Source organism: Lissotriton helveticus, chromosome 6 (assembly GCF_964261635.1).
Source record: "Lissotriton helveticus chromosome 6, aLisHel1.1, whole genome shotgun sequence".
Taxonomy (NCBI): domain Eukaryota; kingdom Metazoa; phylum Chordata; class Amphibia; order Caudata; family Salamandridae; genus Lissotriton; species Lissotriton helveticus.
In genome coordinates, this window is record NC_136067.1 from 1377346124 (window position 1) to 1377364177 (window position 18054).

Consider the following 18054-nt stretch of genomic DNA (forward strand, 5'->3'; position numbering starts at 1 on the left):
CAGACTGTAAAGGTTTTTCATAAATGTAAAGCTAGTTACAATTGAGAGGTACTTTTTTGCCTTAGCAGCAGAACCATCACTACCAGCTGCAACCTGTCCCAAGTGTAGAACCACTGTCTATAGGTTTTGCTGCATGGCTGCCAAAGCCCTTTTTTTTTTTTTTAACCCATCTAACCTGTTTAATATCAGTGAAATGTGCAAAGTTTTCATCAATTATTCTTGAAATTTCTTTGGCATCCATTCGCCTCTTAGGAGTATACAAATATAATTTGAAAATCCATTTCAAAGTTTGCTGAAAGTGACAAATAGAGGAATTGGATATTACAGCATCTATAATCTAAAGCTGAAGCTTTGTGGGCTACACAGTGAAACAGCAGAAAAAAATTATTTTTTTTCTTTAAGATTGCTGCAACCCCTCCCTTAGATCCCATCATAACTGCAGCACCATCAGAATTGACAGCTATTAGGGATGGACCTGGATGTTCTGTAGACTTCATATATACTAAATCCAAAGATAACCTTTTGATTCCTTTAACTATACCATCCAGAACACCTTGAGCATTTGCATGTTTGAGTGGAACAAGATCAGCAAACAGGGTGCCGGGTTTCCCACCATTGACTACTCTCACCAACACAGTTTCCTTTTCAATGATGGCACTATCTGTGCTTCTATAATGTAGATGAAGCGAGAATTTGAAACTATATTTTTGATGACCTCTACCAGTCTCATCAACTTCAGCTGATTCAAAATCAAGCGGCTAGACTGGTCTTTCGCCAGCCCAGGACCAGCTCTGCCAAGCCTCTCCTGAGGAGCCTGCATTGGCTCCCTGTGGTCCTGCGCAGCCTCTTCAAGGTGGGCTGCTTGACTTACCAGGCCTTGACTCATCAAGGTCCGGCCTTCATTTCCTCTCGCCTTCATCGCTATACTCCCGTCCGAGCTCTCCGTTCTTCCAGCTCCAATTTGCTGTCCGTTTGTTCTTTCAAACGGAAAAGGCTTGGAGGACTAAGATTCGCTTTCCATGCTCCCCACCTTTGGAATTCTCTGCCTCCCGATCTTCGTCTTATCCCTTCGTATCACTCATTTAGAAGGGCCTTGAAGACCTGGTTGTTTACCCAAGCTTTTGACTGATCTCTGTTTGATTGATTTTCCCTGCCTGTAGTCTTTTCTTTCTGCCTGTCCAAAGCGCCAAGAAGCCGTTGGTGAACGTGCACTGTACAAATGTTTTTATCATATCATATCATGACTTATTAAAGTATATCTGCTTCACATCTTATGAACTCTGAAGCTTTTTCATGGTTTGCATAATTTTCTCCTATATCCACACCTGCTTTCTTCATAGCCCTACATAGCGTGTCTGTCTGAGAGTGGCTTACCTTGTTTTGCAATTAGGTAAGCATTCTTAAACCAGATACTCAGTTTCTTTCTTTCTGTCTCCTTCAGTTTTTGCAGTGCTTGCATGATGAGGGGCTCCTCTGTTTAGACACTGGAATTTGAGGTACTCGCTGTAGGAGTCTGACATTACAAAGCAGTTTCTTTCATTTCCTGGCGGTGCCATAAAACCAATGTCATGCGCCTTACTAGTTTCATGAGCTCTGATTGGTTCAATGTGCAGCTGGTCACATCCACTTAAGAATGCATTTCTACCTGAACGTGAATAGCTGACTGCTATAGTAGGATATTTTTGGCAAATAGTGCAGTACATTTTTGGTCCTTCTCCCTCCCGGACTTTCCTTCAGGGTTAGCCATGGCCAGGATTCCACCCAGTGTGAGTGAAAAACTTGTTTTCTTTTTTCAGCTTTTATACTTTTTGTTCTTAGTTATGTTAGGATTCTGTGAAATGGTACAAGGCCCAACCTCAGTTGTTTTGTTTTGTGTCCTTCTCCTGGGCTATCTTTAGCACTGTCTTTACTTTTTTTTAATCTAAAGCTGAATGGACTTTGTTGGGACATATTTGCATGTCAACTGGACAAAGTGATCAAGTATGAGACTATACTTAATTCAGTTTTAAACTCACTGTCCAGAAATATTGAGCAATTTATGGCAACAGATTTTTCACAGATAGGAAATTACACTAAATCTTGAATGATACAGGTTTCCTCCTACACTTTTCCAAACTCTTCGAGAATCAAGGGTTGCGGCTGCCTGCTGCAATGAACCTCTCTGCTGCCTTTACAGTTCGTAGTGATTCTGTTTCATGCCAAGTTGTGAACGCACAGCTGGTGCTACACTGGCTGCACTCTAGACCTAGAAGCCAATAAAAGATTTACGCTAAGAACAAGGATTTGAGCTTTGGAAAAGTACAAGCTTACATAAAGGTAATTCAAATCTACCATCCATGTTACCATTAAAAAAAAAATGAAAAATGTTAGAAATCATGTTTAACTGACTGCTTGAGAAAGATGATTGATGGATAAAATAAAGGAAAGAAGGAACAGAAAGAAAAAAAGAAAGGTAAAAGAAAATAAGGCGAAAGAAAAAGAAAGAAGGAAGGTAGTAAAAGGAAAATGGAAGATAAACAGGAAAGGCAGAAAAGAAAGAAGGAAAAAAGGAAGACAAAAAGGAAAGAAAGAAAATGGAAGGAAAGAGGGTACTTAGTATAAAGAAATATTGGACACTAAAAACCAAGTTACACACCCCACCTATATTTCAGCAAATTAAACACCAGAAAATGTGTTTTCCCTCTGGGCAAATAACCACTGGTGAAAGAGAGTCCAGGAATGCCACCAAATAGCAGCAATCCACTTCAAACTGAATTTACAACAGCGTTGGAAGGAGATAGGAACTGATAAAGCTGAAATATGCCATGGGCTCACTTCAAATGTGTCCTATGATCACATCTGGCAACACTGGTACTAAAGGGAACTCCTTGAGTGTGGATGTGCACCTTGTGAAAGAGAAAAATGCACTGCAGCTACTCAAAGTGACTTTAACCAGAGGATTAAGTAATTATGCTGACCCACTTCCCCATGCTGTAGTGGGTGGAAGCTAAACGGGAATGACACAACAGACCAATGGGTGAATAGAGGTGGCGGAAAGCCCCATTAAGTAATATTATACATATTATTTTAGTAAAATCAAAAGGTCTTGGCTAAAGCCAGACCTAAAAGTGATGACGCAATCACTTGTCACACAACGTACACATGCATGCTTGATGATCATGTACATTTATCAGAAAGCTGCACGAGCAGAATGACTCCAGTGCTATTTTTTTTATTTACTGCCTGTTCAGAGAAGGATCTTGCTTTTCTGACCCATTGGTTTTGCCAGGACTTTTTGCCCATACTGTGCATCATTATCAAAAAGCTTTTGGCTGATTCTTTGTAGCAATCTGAATATAAGAGGAAAAACAAACAGCCATGATGATGACTGGACCATTTCCTAGGCTCCCAGATGTATGAGGATGCGTGCAAGTGCAGGGATCATTATAAATGCACGTGCCTATGGAATAAAGGGGCACATGGTTTGAAAATATGTATTTACTGATTAAAAAATTGACCCCCTTTGGCTTGCCTACAGACACAGAAGCCTGTTTCATACCTTGCCACGGAGCTAGAATCTCACTGAAGTATGTGTCTTGTCAGAAATGTTTAAGTAGAAAACAAAACCCTCATCTATTAATTCAAAAACAACAGGTTTTTGTATGCCTGGGATTCTGAATGCATGCTTTTGAAAGTGCTTTTATTCTTGATTATGAAGGTAAAGTTTTGATAATAATATAACAAATGGAGGACTGCCCCCTAGAGGTTAATTATAACCTTCTGGCTTACAAGGTGCTCAAATTGTACCCCAACTCGGGACAACCTTTGTCCTTAGAAGACCCCTCACTTACCAACCTAGTTGGTGGCATGCTTCATCATCGGGTCCCACCCAGACAGCCGAGTGCCATCTGGGTGTGCTGCGACACCTGACTACAGTGGAGCTGGTTTGAATTTCTTATATGTGCAATTAAAATTAAGTGAGTGTGTTATATTAAAAGTTGTCCAAAAACTACTCACTCATAGACTTTATTCCGAAGTGATTGGCTAACATTAAAAACAAGTGGGACACCTTTGCCTAATTAGGTAGTGTCAAATAGAGTTGTATATTATGAAAAAAATGTTTTAAAATAGTCTACATGTTTCAACCTATGTGTGATTCTAAGGTTTTCATCAGGACCAGGGTGTAGAGGTCTGGGTGGTGTACACACCCTAAGGTGTACCCTGCCCTCGGCCTCGTGTGTATCAAATCACAAACTTGTGATTTGTTTAAAAACAGTGTTCTTCTCCTTGATTGTTGGGAAAAAACGTAGAAGCGCTCAAACTCCGGGCTTCCTGGGGATTACTCGGGACCTGAAAGCGGTGTCCACGATTTGTGGGTTTCTGTTCGCGTTCGGGTAACCTATTTAGTCTCTCCGAGACGGCTGTAAAAAATGCGCACAATGGCCCAAATTAAGCTCCAAAAATAGAAGGCACTGGCCAATTGAGTATTTTCTTGCACAAATGGGAAAAATATCACCCATTTGTGGGGGAAATTGCCCAATCTGGCATCTCTGTCGCACGTCTGGTGTGAAAGGGAGTTTGAATCTACTCGGCCCACCAATGGAAAGGTGCGCAGTCTGCCCTGCTCCAATTGCAGCAATGAGGTCGATGAGAGCCCGTGCTTCCTGCAGCCACAAGGGTACCTCATTACACGTGGTCTGTCACAGCAGGCGCAGCAGTTGATTCTATTCAGAGCGATCTGCTCGAAAAAATTACCTTTTTGAACACTCTAGCAATGCTTTAAAAAAAAAAGATATTTTAATCATTGTATTAAGTAGATCACTTACAAGAGGCGAGATTTACAGAGACACTGTCCACGATTCTCAGAAGCTCCTTTAACAGAAGCAAAGGCCCTTACACCTGAAAATGGACATTACCAAAGATGAAAGGATTTAAAAAAATGAAAGCATTCCAACCCCCTAAAAAGTCCATGCAAAGCATGGGAAAGTTAAAACCTCTCTCGTTGCAGACATCTGATAGCGACTTTGACACTTCACAAATAAGTGCTTTCCCACCTCTTTCAGCACACTCTTCACTCAGCTGCATCCAGTCAGGAGAAATGGTATCCCTGTATGGCAGGCACGCAATGCCCATTGGCGTCAAAGGGCTGTTTTCACCCCTTCTTAGAACCCCTGCATTGCCACTCTGCCTATGGCTGAAAGAATTACACCGACCCCCATCCCCAAATTTGGCTCTAGTTGCGCCTCTGTTGTATGGCTTATTGCGTTTAACAAACATTAATCCACTATGCAGATGTTCAAGTACCTAACCCTCGGTATACAGTGAAGTTATGATACCCCGCTGTATATCTGTGAAAAACAACAGCTTTCCAAAATGCAACCCGAGTTTCACACACACTGAGACTAACTTTGGTCAGGCCCAGTAGATAAAAACTTAACATGAAACCCATTTTAATACAAGAGTGCTTAAGCATGTTACTATTGAATATTTCTGTATAACTTTTGCTTTTTACAGTTTTTCTTCAGGCCATAGAGCACCCTCTCCTGCCAGTAATGGACTGTAAACAAGCACCAACTTTCCGATTCGATTGTCTTGTCCGCGTTCTGCCTTTGTGGGCAGTATCCGCTCCAGTACTTCCTTTGAGGAAGGCGGAATTCAGTCTGGGAACTTCACTTAAGACTCGAGGATAAGGTCGACCCGCTGCTCTGGGGCTTGGGTGGCTGGAGGCCTTCGCCTGGGATTCTCTGTTTCATTTACGTCGTCCATGAAGACAGTCAAATGGTCCTGCTGTCCAGGGTCGGGGCATTAACGGTACAGCCACAGAACGCCTCTCTCGGGGTGATTTTTGCTTCCCTCTAAAGACTAGATGGGGGTTATCTTTCAGAACAAAGACTAGATCGGAGAGGATGTTTGTGGGTGTTTCATCTCCTTCATTAGGGAAGGTAATCTTCGTACCCTTCCTTGATTTCTATGGCTACGATCTCGTCCTTCAGAGCGTGCAGTTCTGCCGTCTGGATTCAGGTGCTTATCATAAATCTTCATTTGACTGCCGCAGGCGGTGTAGATTTCATCAAGATACCTTTTAAGCTCATGCACTACTGGAGGGTCTTGGTCTTTGCTGACGTGATCACGTCCTCGCCGAGCCCGCGGAAAACACAGGTTACCGAATCCACTGACCCCCGTTCCAAACCTGGCAAAAGGGTCATCAACGTCCATGTGCTCGTTGCGCTCTGTGCACTGAAGAACATATCAAAAGGGTTGTGGCCTCTGAAGAACTCCAAAAACATAGTGTAGTGCAGTGCGCCTGACGTACTCTTCTGAGGCCCCAAGGCGGTCTTTGTACTAATGAATTCTTTTACCCATGGTTGCTAAAAAGAAGAAAAAAAAATCGCACCTCTGTCACAATGTCACCCGATCAATTACAGTATAATTTTATGCGAGCATCCAACCTCACACTTCTAAATACTAGCAATGCTGTAGCGGGCAAAACTGCTTATTTTATCTGAATGCGAGCCTCGCAGCGGCCACGGACTACTACTTGCAGAGGCTGAGTGACATTTCATTGCCCCAGCCAATCACTGGCTTGAGCCCAGACATGGGCTGCTTGCCAATCAGATGCCTCCAAAGGCTCTCTGCAAGCTTCTGATTGGCTGTGAGCCCCAGAGTGCCCACAGCCTGTTGTATTAACGTAATTTAATGTCTACTTGTCCGTCGGACATAATAGACATTAAATCTTCTTGCCCATCAAGAAAAACAACATGGTTCGGCGTCGGACGATATGATTCCCCCACCCCTGCACAAAAAACGAAGCCTCCTTCGACACCGAACCCTTACGCGCAAAAAAGTAATTGTGATTGCGATTCGATAACTTTATTTCGGCCAACTCGGGCCATAAAAGTACATTAATACAATCATAAAACAAAAAGACAAGCAGATTAATAAATACCATAAAATAATACAATACAATCATGTATTCTACATTTTATTATTTTAAAAAACTCCTGCCCTTGTGCCACGTCCCATTCAGGAAGCGCGAGACAGCAAAAACAATAGGGGGATGGGTATCGTACTTTAAGATCCTAAAGGCTTGTAAACAGTGTCTAAATCCTAGGTTTCTACAGATTGGAATTATCCATCGTTTGCGGGATGCAAGATATGCAGGGCAGAGAAAAAACACATACATTTCAGACTCTGTCTTATATTTACACGCCGGGCATTCTTCATTCTTTGCATTATCCCATTTACTAGTGTACGTCATAGGTGGAAGAGTCCCCAGTCTAAATTTAATGTATAGTTTCCTGGCCTGAGGAGGATAGATCAAATCTAAAAAAACTTCTTTTTTGTATTCGGCCTTTACTTGTAGAAACTCTGTTATCAAGCGACCACAAGTAGAACTTGCTTGGAGGATTGGCAAGTTGTAATGCCTATAGTGCCACACCAGATCTAACCTAGTTGTTAACGGGCACGCTATATTGGGTGCTTCCCAGAGTTCCTGCCTCCCTATCCTGGTACTAAGAGCCCTTACGTGGCTAAGCCACAGGATTTTCCTGTTATTTAGGATAGGCAGAACCTCCCTGAGTTCGTCTCTATAGCAAGACAGCTCTGGTGTTGCCCATAGCCTACACCAGTACGTGAGCGGCCTTAAAGCAATCTCTTCATCAATGGGTAAGAACCCTAAATCCATGCGGAGAGGAACTAAGGGAGTGGTAGGGGGAGTCCCACCAAGTGCCTCATGAAAGAATGCTCTACTTTCATAAGGTTAGAGGGCCTACAGTATCCCCACAATTCAGCCCCATACAGGGTGCCCCCCCTGGCCTGTGCTTTATAGATTTCAATGATAGTGGCGGCTAGTTAAACGTAGCCAGTCTATGCATTTTCATTATCCCGCCCGCTGTTTTGGTTAACTTTAGGCTTGCCCTGGCCAGTTGGGTATCCCACTCCAGCTGTTCTGATAGAGTGATACCCAGATACTCAAAAGACTTCACTCTCTCCAGGGGAGTGCCGTCTAACGATGGGTTTGGACAAGTGGTCTGGGGGGGGGGTTGAAGATCATAAATTTGGTTTTAGTTAAGTTGATCTCCAAGCCTCTCAAGATACAGAAGTCAGCGAGGCCATCCAGAATGCGTTGTATGCCCTTTGATGTTTTGGACAGCAACAAGGTGTTGTTTACGAACATCAACGCAGGCACCCTCCCCGAGACTAACCTTGGAGCATCACTATCTTTAACATCAAGTAAGTGTTCAATTAGCCCGTTGATATAAAGGCAAAATAAAGTGGGGGCCAGGACGCACCCCTGGCGACCCCCCTGCTTCACTGGAAAACGTGCTGACTATTCCCCATGTTTTCCGCACCTAACTTGGGCGTAGGTCTCCCTGTGCAGCCTCACTAGCACATCCAAAAGGTACGGTGGGATCCCAAGGTCACACAGTACTTTCCACAGTTTTTCTCTAGGAACTAAATCGAAGGCAGACCTCAGGTCGACGAATATGAGGTAGAGGCTGCCACCCTCTACACTCACTGTCTTCCAGTATAGGACCTGAAGTCTGAATATCTGGTCAATGGTTGATGTACTCGACCTGAAGCCTGCCTGATAAGGACTTAGGATCTCCTCAATCCAGCCCTGTATTCTGTCTAGAATAACCCGTCCCATAGGTTTTTGGGTAGTGTCTATTAGGCTGATAGGCCTGTAATTAGACGGTAGGAGAGGGCAAACTTTTTTGTGTATGGGGACTATCTCGTTCCCACGCCAAGTTTTCGGGGATCCATACCCTTTAAGATGGCATTGAACAGGGCACACAGGTACGGACCCAGATTTTCGGTTCCATCCGAAAAAGATCCCCGGGTAGCTTATCTAGACCGGGTGCTTTGTTGGGTTGTAATTTATCAATGGCAGATTCTACTTCACCTAGAGTAATCTCCCATGCCCCTTCCAAACGATACTCATGGAAGGGCTTCGGAGAAGGAGAGGTAGTACCCTCTTTGCTCTGATCAGCATACAATGCCCCAAAGTGTGCTTCCCAAACTGCTGGGGCTATATTAGGTTCTAGGGCGAGTCCCCAGCCCCAGAGCTGCCTATTGCCCAGAATGTTTTCAGGTCTTTTTCATGCAGGGCAATCCTAAGATCTTCCCACTTCTCGGCTTCCCAATTTTTCTTTTCAGAATTAATAATCCGCTTATACCTAGTCCTACGCTGCTTGATTGCTAACCTGTCCTTCGCCTTCACTGCAGTTAGCAGATCTAGTTTGGCATCACGACAATTTGCGTTATACCAAGGGCAGACAGAATCATTTTTTACCCTTTGCTTTCCTACTGGATAAAACACCTCAAGCAATTTTAGTGTCCGGAGTTTGTGGATTTTTATTGTCCTGTCCTGAATCCCTGTTTGTGGGCCTGCTCCACCTGCCTCGCCCATTTCAGTTAAATATGGTAGGACCTGTTGGTTTATGTTGGCCAGTTTAGTTGGAGATTTCTGGATGTGGCACCACCTCACTCTCCGCCTATTATTCGCTAGAGTCAATACGTTTTGTGCTGAATTGGGTGCTGGTGGAGGGTTAGACAGACCCAAGCTCCCTGCTTTTAGGGTCATTACTAGAGCATTATGGTCACTGTCTTGCCTCTGGTGAATCTGAAAGTCAAGAACCCTGTCCCAAGCTCTAGTTTCGACCAAGATGTAATCAAGCAGCGAGTTCTGCCCTTCTCTATTAAACGTGAACTGGCCTGGTCTATCGGATTTTGTCCTCCCGTTACATGCCCTCAGTGATAGTGCCAGGGTAAGGGAATTACGTTGTAAGACCAGCGGTGACCACGCTTTGACAGGTGGAATCTGTGAGTCAGGTTTCAGCCAGTACTGGTCCTCCTCAGTAGGGCCATCTAGGATTGCATTATTTAGAGGCTCAAACTGGCAGTTGAAATCGCCTCCTACTATCAGAACAACTCCTGGATCAAGAGTTGGTATAAAGTGTCTCAGGTCTTCTATAGCTCCAGATTCTTGCCCATTATTTACAGGTCTAGAGTAAACATTAAGTAGGGCTATTTGTGTTTTTGAGGGTAGTGTTAAAAGAACACATTGCACATCATCAGAGTTAGCTGGAATTTGCTCAGCTTTAACGCCAAGGTGCGTGCCCACCCAGATACTTAAGCCACCAGATGGTCTTCCTCCACTATTCGTGGTGGCCAATATATTGAAAGGAGCAAAACCTACTCTCTGGTATTCTTCCCGGGCCCACGTTTCCTGGAACAGGCAGACATCACAGTTGTCTACAAAAGATCCCCAATCTGGACAGGATAGTTTATTCTTAACCCCAGCCAAATTCCAGGACAAAATTCTAATATTAACGCCCAGCATTCGAATATTCTGGTGTACCTCAGTGCCCCTATCGCCCTTGGCCGGCAATCCATCAGGATACAGTCCGGCATGATTGTGCTCTGCCACCGCCAACTCTCTGCCGGTGGCCCCCCTGGCTACTAGCGATGGTACTTCTAAGACTCCACCTTCCTGTATTATCATAGGTAGAGAACCAAGGGACACACCGTCGTTCACGCTACTCCCCCCAGCTGTATCGCTCCCACAGTGATCTACAGCTTCCCTCTGAGTCTTGGTCTGCCACCAAAGTTTGGACCTGCCACCGTTCATTGCCATACTAGGCATTATACAAACTTTAGCCTCCCTTCTATCATCAGTAACTCCCTTAGGGGATTTCTCACACCCCAGTGCACTATCTAGGGTCAATATCTGATCATGGGCCACAACTCCCTCACCAGTTTTGGACAAGCCTGGCTGGTTGTCCAGAGGGTTAGGATGGTGACTGCTCATGGACTGTCAATCTACCTGGTCTAGAACACTGAATCTATTACTTACAGGAAAGGCGACTGATAGGGGGATGTCATTTATATATTGACCATAATGTATTCTGCCTACCTGAGCTCTTGAATCCCAACTATCCCAATTTCCCCAGGGCTTGCCCCTTCTCTTTGAAATGGGATTGTTGGAAATGGCAGGGTAAAAATAGGTTAAGGGGAGGGACTGTATTTGTGTTGGCGACTGTCCTGAATGCCAGTCTCATATATGCTCTACCACCCACCTGTTTCTAAAGTTGATCAAAATACAATCACCCTCAATGTGTTTTTTTCGTTGCCCCACCCAGTTTACTCTGCAGGCAAAGAGGATTTCACTAGATAACTGTGGAGGGAGTGGCCTATTAGAATATCGCCAATGAGTGCATTTATTTTTAAGATCGATGTATGACTCATCTTTGCCTTGATTCAACACAGGAACCCCTGCTAGTACTACAACATACTGTGTTGATTCAGGTGGAAAATCTATACACGGTAGTTTGGTCTTCAGTGCACCTTGAGTCAAGGCACTCCTTGAGGAAGCACGTATTCTATCTGTTGTCACTTGTTCGTGCGCCGAACTACCCCCCCTCACACAACATCGCTGGGTTTGTGTTCTCATTGGCTTCTCCCCCACCACTTGCCACACTTCCAGTCATTGCCATAGTATTCGCCACAACATTCCCACTCATTGGGGGTAAAGGTAAGTTAGGGGGTAAGTTGGGAGGTGGCAGGTAGGGTAAATTGCTAGGGGCAGGGGGGTTACATAATACATTTGTTGCCATTACTGAAGTCCCAATATCCCCTTCCATCTGCATACTGTTCTTAGCGTGATTGCGTGCAAAAAGAGATTCAAGATGCAAGAGTCTTTCCTCTATAGAATTAAGTCTATCATAGAGAGGGAGGCACGAGTTGGAAAATAAAATTTCCAATTTAGTCCAAAAGTCCGCTCCCATTTGGATTGAATTAACATCGCCGCAATTTGGAGTAGTCATGCTCACTCAGGGGAGAGGCTGGCATGGTTCAAGACTAATTGGCATGCCTGCAGTTACTGGCTCTCCGGGCTTTGTGCATTTTTGGATTTTGGCGTTTTTGTTCCTCTGGGAACTTCCGCCCCGCTTTCTCTTTGTTGCTGGTTCTGGTTCCCACGATTGGGACACCACTTGCGAGGCAGAGCTACATACAGACCTTGTTAACGCTCTGGGAAATACAGTACAAGCATGCTCTTTATTTAATAGAACATGCGGGGATACTGGTGTAATGTCCGGACAAGGAGAGATGTTAAGTAGACCCCCCCCCCCCCCCCCGAGTCTTGCAGTTGCTGGATGTAATTTCCTGCAGTAGCTGGAGAGTCAGAGTAATTGTACCCCAGCACCAAAATCCTCGGTGCCAAAACCTAAAACTGTTCCTCCGAAGCTGCACGATCTGATTTTCGACGCCCCAACAACCAAATCGGACCCAAACAAAAAGGACTTTATATAAATCCAGATACTGGACGTGTTCTTACTAAATCACCTCAAATGCAAACCTGAGTCAGAATACACCCTTTACCATAGTCCTTTTGAGAGGAAAATGTAGGTACTAACTCCTCCCCTCCTCTTCCACCACCTCCACCAACTTCTCCATCTTTGCAGTATTTACTGATTACACAAACTAACATTCCACCACCACCTATTGATGATGATGATGATGGAGAGGGGGGACGACAATTTTTTACCAATAGACCCCTTGAAGGATTATAACACAGATTCACCTACATAACAACTCAGATATTTACCCTGCAAAGCCTTCCCCTCCTAACGACAATGTATTGTATCTAGAATTACTTGCTAGTGCTTCAGAATATTATGGGGTACAGTTACACAAGGAATCACTAGGTGGAAGATTTCCTATTTGAAACGCTCAGTAGCACACAGAGGGCTAGCCACACTCTACCTATGCTTAAAGGTATGATGAGATATGCTGATATATTAAAATATCTAGTGCGTGCTCGCATTCTCATCCCCAGAATTGATCAAAAATATATGCCTGCTCCCTCAGATCCAGTCTTTATTAAAGGACAATTACCACTAGACTCCTTGGAGGTATCTAATGCCCGTAAACGGGCCAATTTACAGTCTACAGCGTATTCTCCCCTCCAGACAGGGTCAATACTATTAGATACCTCGGGTAAACGAGTAGCGCCCAAGCAGCAAATCATTGGGGCATTGTCAACACCCAGGCCCTGCTAGCCAGATATGATGGGGCACACTGGGACGAAGTGGAGCAGTTGCTACAACACCTCCCAGATGAGCACAAAGCAAAAGCCTCGGATTTAGTCCAGGAAGGACGCTCATATCCAATTCCTCAATAGCATGCGCTTTAGATGCTACAGGCACCACAGCTAGAAAGATCAACACTAGTGTGTTATTAAGGAGACATGCATGTTTGAGGATTTCTGGTTTCAAACCCAAAGTACAACAGTCTATTTTAAATACTCCTTTTGACAAGGAACATCTCTTCGGGACCAAAGTAGATAAGTCATTAGAAAAAATGAAAAAAGACACAGAAGTAGCCAGGTCTATGGGAGCTCTGCAGTCTCCCTCTAATCGGGGCACCTTTTGTCGCTTTTGTCGCTCCTTCTACTGTGAAGGGTCGAAGACCATGTCCTCAGACAATACTGCCGCCTCCACAAAGATAACAGGCACTCTTCCTCTACAAGGGGCTTCTTTAGAGGAGGATACAGAGGCAACAACAACAAAGGTTGAGGCAGGGGATCCACACCACATAATTCCCCCTCCCCCAAAAAGCAGTGACTTGCCTACACTTCCCCGCGATCATTTAACACCTATTGGGGGGCGTCTTCTACAATTCCTCCCCATTTGCCAATCTATCACCACAGACAAATGGGTGTTTGGAATTATCCAACATGGTTATTGCCTGGATCTTACCAGCAATCCTCCAAACATTCCACCATGTTCTCACAAAATGTCACCAGAATATTTACATCTACTTCAGCAAGAGGTCCAGTCTCTCCTCTCTAAAGGAGCTACAGAACCTGTGCCATTACAACATCAAGGGACAGGAGTTTACTCCCTGTACTTTCCCATCCACAAAAAGGACGGCTCATGGAGACCTTTTCTAGACCTCGGAGAACTAAACCTCTACATACTTTCAGAGCATTTCCACATGGTGACACTTCAACAAGTGCTCCCACGTCTACAGCAGGGTGATTTTATGTCTACTTTAGGCTTAAAAGACGCATATTTTCACATTCCAATTCATCCTGCTCATCGCAAATACCTCAGATTCATGATAGTGGGTCATCATTACCAATTCATAGTAGTACCGCTTGGAGACACCACTGCTCCCAGGGTATTTACCAAATGTCAGGCAGTAGTCGCAGCACATCTGAGAAGACAACACATCCATGTCTTCCCATACCTGGACGATTGGCTCATCAAAGCCAGCACTTACAAATGTGTCTCCAACACACTCAAACCACTATTCACTTAACTTTACCAACTAGGGTTTACAGTAAATGCGTTGAAGTCTCATTTACAGCCTTCCAACACACAAACGTATCTGGAAGCCACGATAGTCACTCAGAAAGCTCTAGCCTCTCCCAGTACAGCCAGGATTCTGAATATTCAGTCCCTTCTCACTCATTTCAGCCCAGCCAATCATTACCAGCAAAAGTATTCTTGCAGCTGCTAGGGATGATGGTTTCTTGCATTATAATTGTTCCCCACACAACACTTCCCATGCATCCCCTTCAAGAATGCTTAGCAAGACAGTGGAACCAGTCGCAGGGTCAGTTGACTGATCTAGTGTTGGTAGATGGCCGCACCCATCGCTCTCTGCAGTGATGGAACTCACAAAATGTATCTAAAGGGCAGCCCTTTCTCCACCCTGTTTCACAGACCGTGCTAACAGCAGACGCATCGCTCACTGGTTGGGGCGCTCACCTACAAAGTCACACAATCCAAGGATTATGGACTCTAAAGTACAAGATCCTCTATATAAATCCCCTAGAGCTGCTAGCAGTGTTTCTAGCGCTCAAAGCCTTTCAAACACACTTAATAGGCAAAACTGTCTTAGTCCGCAAAAACAACATGACAGCTATGTACTATATACAAGAACAGGATGGAACACACGCTCTCAAACTGTCACGCCTAGCACAAGCTATTTGGAAATGGGCCATACCTCACAAAATGTATCTCCTAGCAGAACATCCTTCGGGAATAAACAATCAAATTGCAGACCTTCTAAGCAGACCGACAGCAAATCCATGAGTGGGAACTTCATCCCCAGATTCTTCTTCCCTACTTTCAAGAATGGGGATTTTCTCACATAGATCTGTTTGCCACAGCTCCAAACGCAAAATGCCCAAGCTTCGCCCCCAGGTTCCCTCACCCACTCTCCAAAGGCAATGCACTATGGATGAACTGATCGGGATATTTCCCTATGCTTTTCCGCCTCTCCCACTCATTCCGTTGGTAGTTCGGAAGCTCAGATAATCATCCCTCAAACTCATTCTCATAGCTCCCACATTGGCACTTCAACCTCTGTTCACCAACCTGCTAGAGCTCTCAGTAGTTCCACACCAAAAGCTGCATCTCAACTCCAGTCTCCTCACTCAGAGCCATGGAGAAATCAGGCATCCAAATCCCAAGGAACTCAACCTAGCGATTTGGCTTCTGAAGTCATAGAGTTTGGTTATGTACAATTACCACCAGACTGTATGAATATCCTAAATGAGGCTAGGAAACCTTCTATTAGGGCATGTTATGCAGCAAAGTGGAAACAATTTGTTATATACTGTAACAATATCAATCCCGTTGATGCTTTAGTGCAAAACATCATCTGTTATCTATTACACTTACAGCAATCTGGATTAGTTAACACATCCATTCAATTGCATTTAGCAACAGTAGCTTCATACTTAACAAACAGACAACATATCTCTATTCAGAGTACCAGTGATTAAAGCCTTTATGGAAGGACTAAAAAGACTAATGCCACCAAGAGCTCCACCTGCACCAGTATGGAACTTGAACATAGTCCTTGCGAGGCTAATGGGTCCACCCTTTGAACCAATGCACAAGTGTCAACTAGAATTTCTCTCATGGAAGGTTGCTTTTCTAATTGTATTCACTTCCTTAAGGAGAGTTGGTCAACTCCAGGCACTAACTATACAAGAGCCTTTCTTTCAACTTCACAAAGACCAAGTGGTTCTTCGAACCAATCCCAAATTTCTTCCTGAAGTGGTTTCTGCTTTTCACATCAATCAGTTGAGTTACCTGTGTTCTAGCCTCAACCTGATCCTGTAGCAGAACGAACTCTACACACACTAGATGTTAGAAGAGCTCGACTATATTCTGTGGAAAGAACAAAAGATTTTCGTAAGACAAAATAGCACTTTGTTGCTTTTTCGCCACCACACAAAGGCAATCCCATTTATAAATTCGGCATTGCAAGATGGATCGTGCAAAGCAAAATAGGGGCTACTATGGCTTTCTTAGAGAATATTCCCCTAGCTGTCATCTGTAAGGCAGCAACATGGTCTACACCGCACACATTCACCAAACAGTATTGTGTATGTGTGTTAGCGAGACAACAAGCTAATGTAGGCCAGGCAGTACTTAAAACATTTTTCAAACAACTGCAACAGCTACAGGTTAGCCACCGCTTTGAGAGTTTACTGCTGCATAGTCTTTGCAAAGCATGTGATCTACAGCTCACATGCCTTGAATGGATAATGTTACTTATCCAGTAAGCATCTGTTCTTGGCATGTAGAGCTGTAGATTCACACGCGCCCACCCGCCTCCCTGGATACCTATACCTGTTGCAGTTTTCTTACTTTACATACATACGCATGGATATCTCTATTCTACCTTTACTAACTACATTCTCACCCTCTGCGGGAAAACAATCTAACAATGGAGTCGAAACCCATGCACACTATCGCCAAAAGGAGGAGTCACCTACCTCGTAACTAGAAAGACTTCTTCAAAGAAAAACAACTTGCAAACATCCAGACTCTACACTAGATGGCAGGAGTATGCAAAACATGTGAATCTACAGCTCTACATGCCAAGAACAGATGCTTACTGAGTAAGTAACATTATCCTTCTGCAGGGTTATCCCCAAACTTTTTGCCTTTTTCCTTCTAGTTTTCTGACCCTCTTTTTGTTGGCTTTAGTACTTTGGGCACTTTACCACTGCTAATTATTGCTAAAGTGGATGTGCTCTAACCCCTAAAACTTGGTATGATTGGTTTACACCCGTTAGGCATATTTAATTTACTTGAAAGTCCCTTGTAAAGAGGCATCCTATATACCCAGAGCCTGTAAATGAAATGCTACTAGTGGGCCTGCAGCGCTAATTTCGCCATCCACTGAAGTATCCTTCCAAACCTGTCTCCGGTCTGCCACTGCAGTGCTGCTTGCACAGTTTACTGCTACATTGACTTGCCAAAGCCTAAACTCCCATTTTCCTATACCTAAGCCACCCCTACGGTAGGCGCAAGGGAGCCCTACAGGCAGGTTGCTGTGTATGAAAAAGGTACTATTTCACCAAAAAGTTCTCCCTTTATTACCTAACCGCTGATAAGTGGTCAAGTATCCTGGAAAAATCCCTGAACTATCTTTAGATGGAAAACCCTATGTGAAGCTGCCGCTGTAACGCCACTACTGAGTGGGAAAGGAGGCACATCCTTTTGTTTTACATTCCCTCACACACCCTAGTGGTGTCATGCTTCATCATCGGGACACCCTGGCGCCTAGAAATCAGGGTGGGCTCGACCATCTTTCAGGGAGCACTTAATGAGATGTTTTTGGTCAGGGGAATAAAGATAAAAAATAGACAGACAGCTCAGGTTTTCCTTTTATTCTTGGATCTGTCAGGGATAATAACAAGCATTTGCAATGCAATAGGACTCGCATTAGGAAAGTTTGAGCTATTGGTATTGTAAATTACAAATTTTATATTTGTGTTGGTTTTGAAAATAGCGAAATTAATAGCTTTGTCATTTACAATGCCAATAGTTTTAACTTTCGCAAATGTGACACCTATAGCATTTGTAATGCAATATGTGTTGTATTTACGTGACTTAGATGTATTGATATTACAAATAGCAATGGCTTTTAATTTTTTTTAATTATTAATACTTAAATAAGTTATTGTAATTTATAATGGCAATAGCTTAAACTTTTGTAAATGACTTTTGTGAATATTAACAGTGTATTTTATTGTGACGA

At 43.8% G+C, this 18054-nt stretch overlaps 1 protein-coding gene and 1 pseudogene across 2 annotated transcripts in view; one reads left to right on the plus strand and one right to left on the minus strand.

The window, feature by feature from the left end:
- Positions 1–18054, plus strand: part of REV3L (REV3 like, DNA directed polymerase zeta catalytic subunit) — a 954247-nt gene that overhangs the window by 390744 nt on the left and 545449 nt on the right. The window lies entirely within an intron of this gene.
- LOC144761382 (dnaJ homolog subfamily B member 1 pseudogene) lies at positions 5488–6266 on the minus strand (annotated as a pseudogene).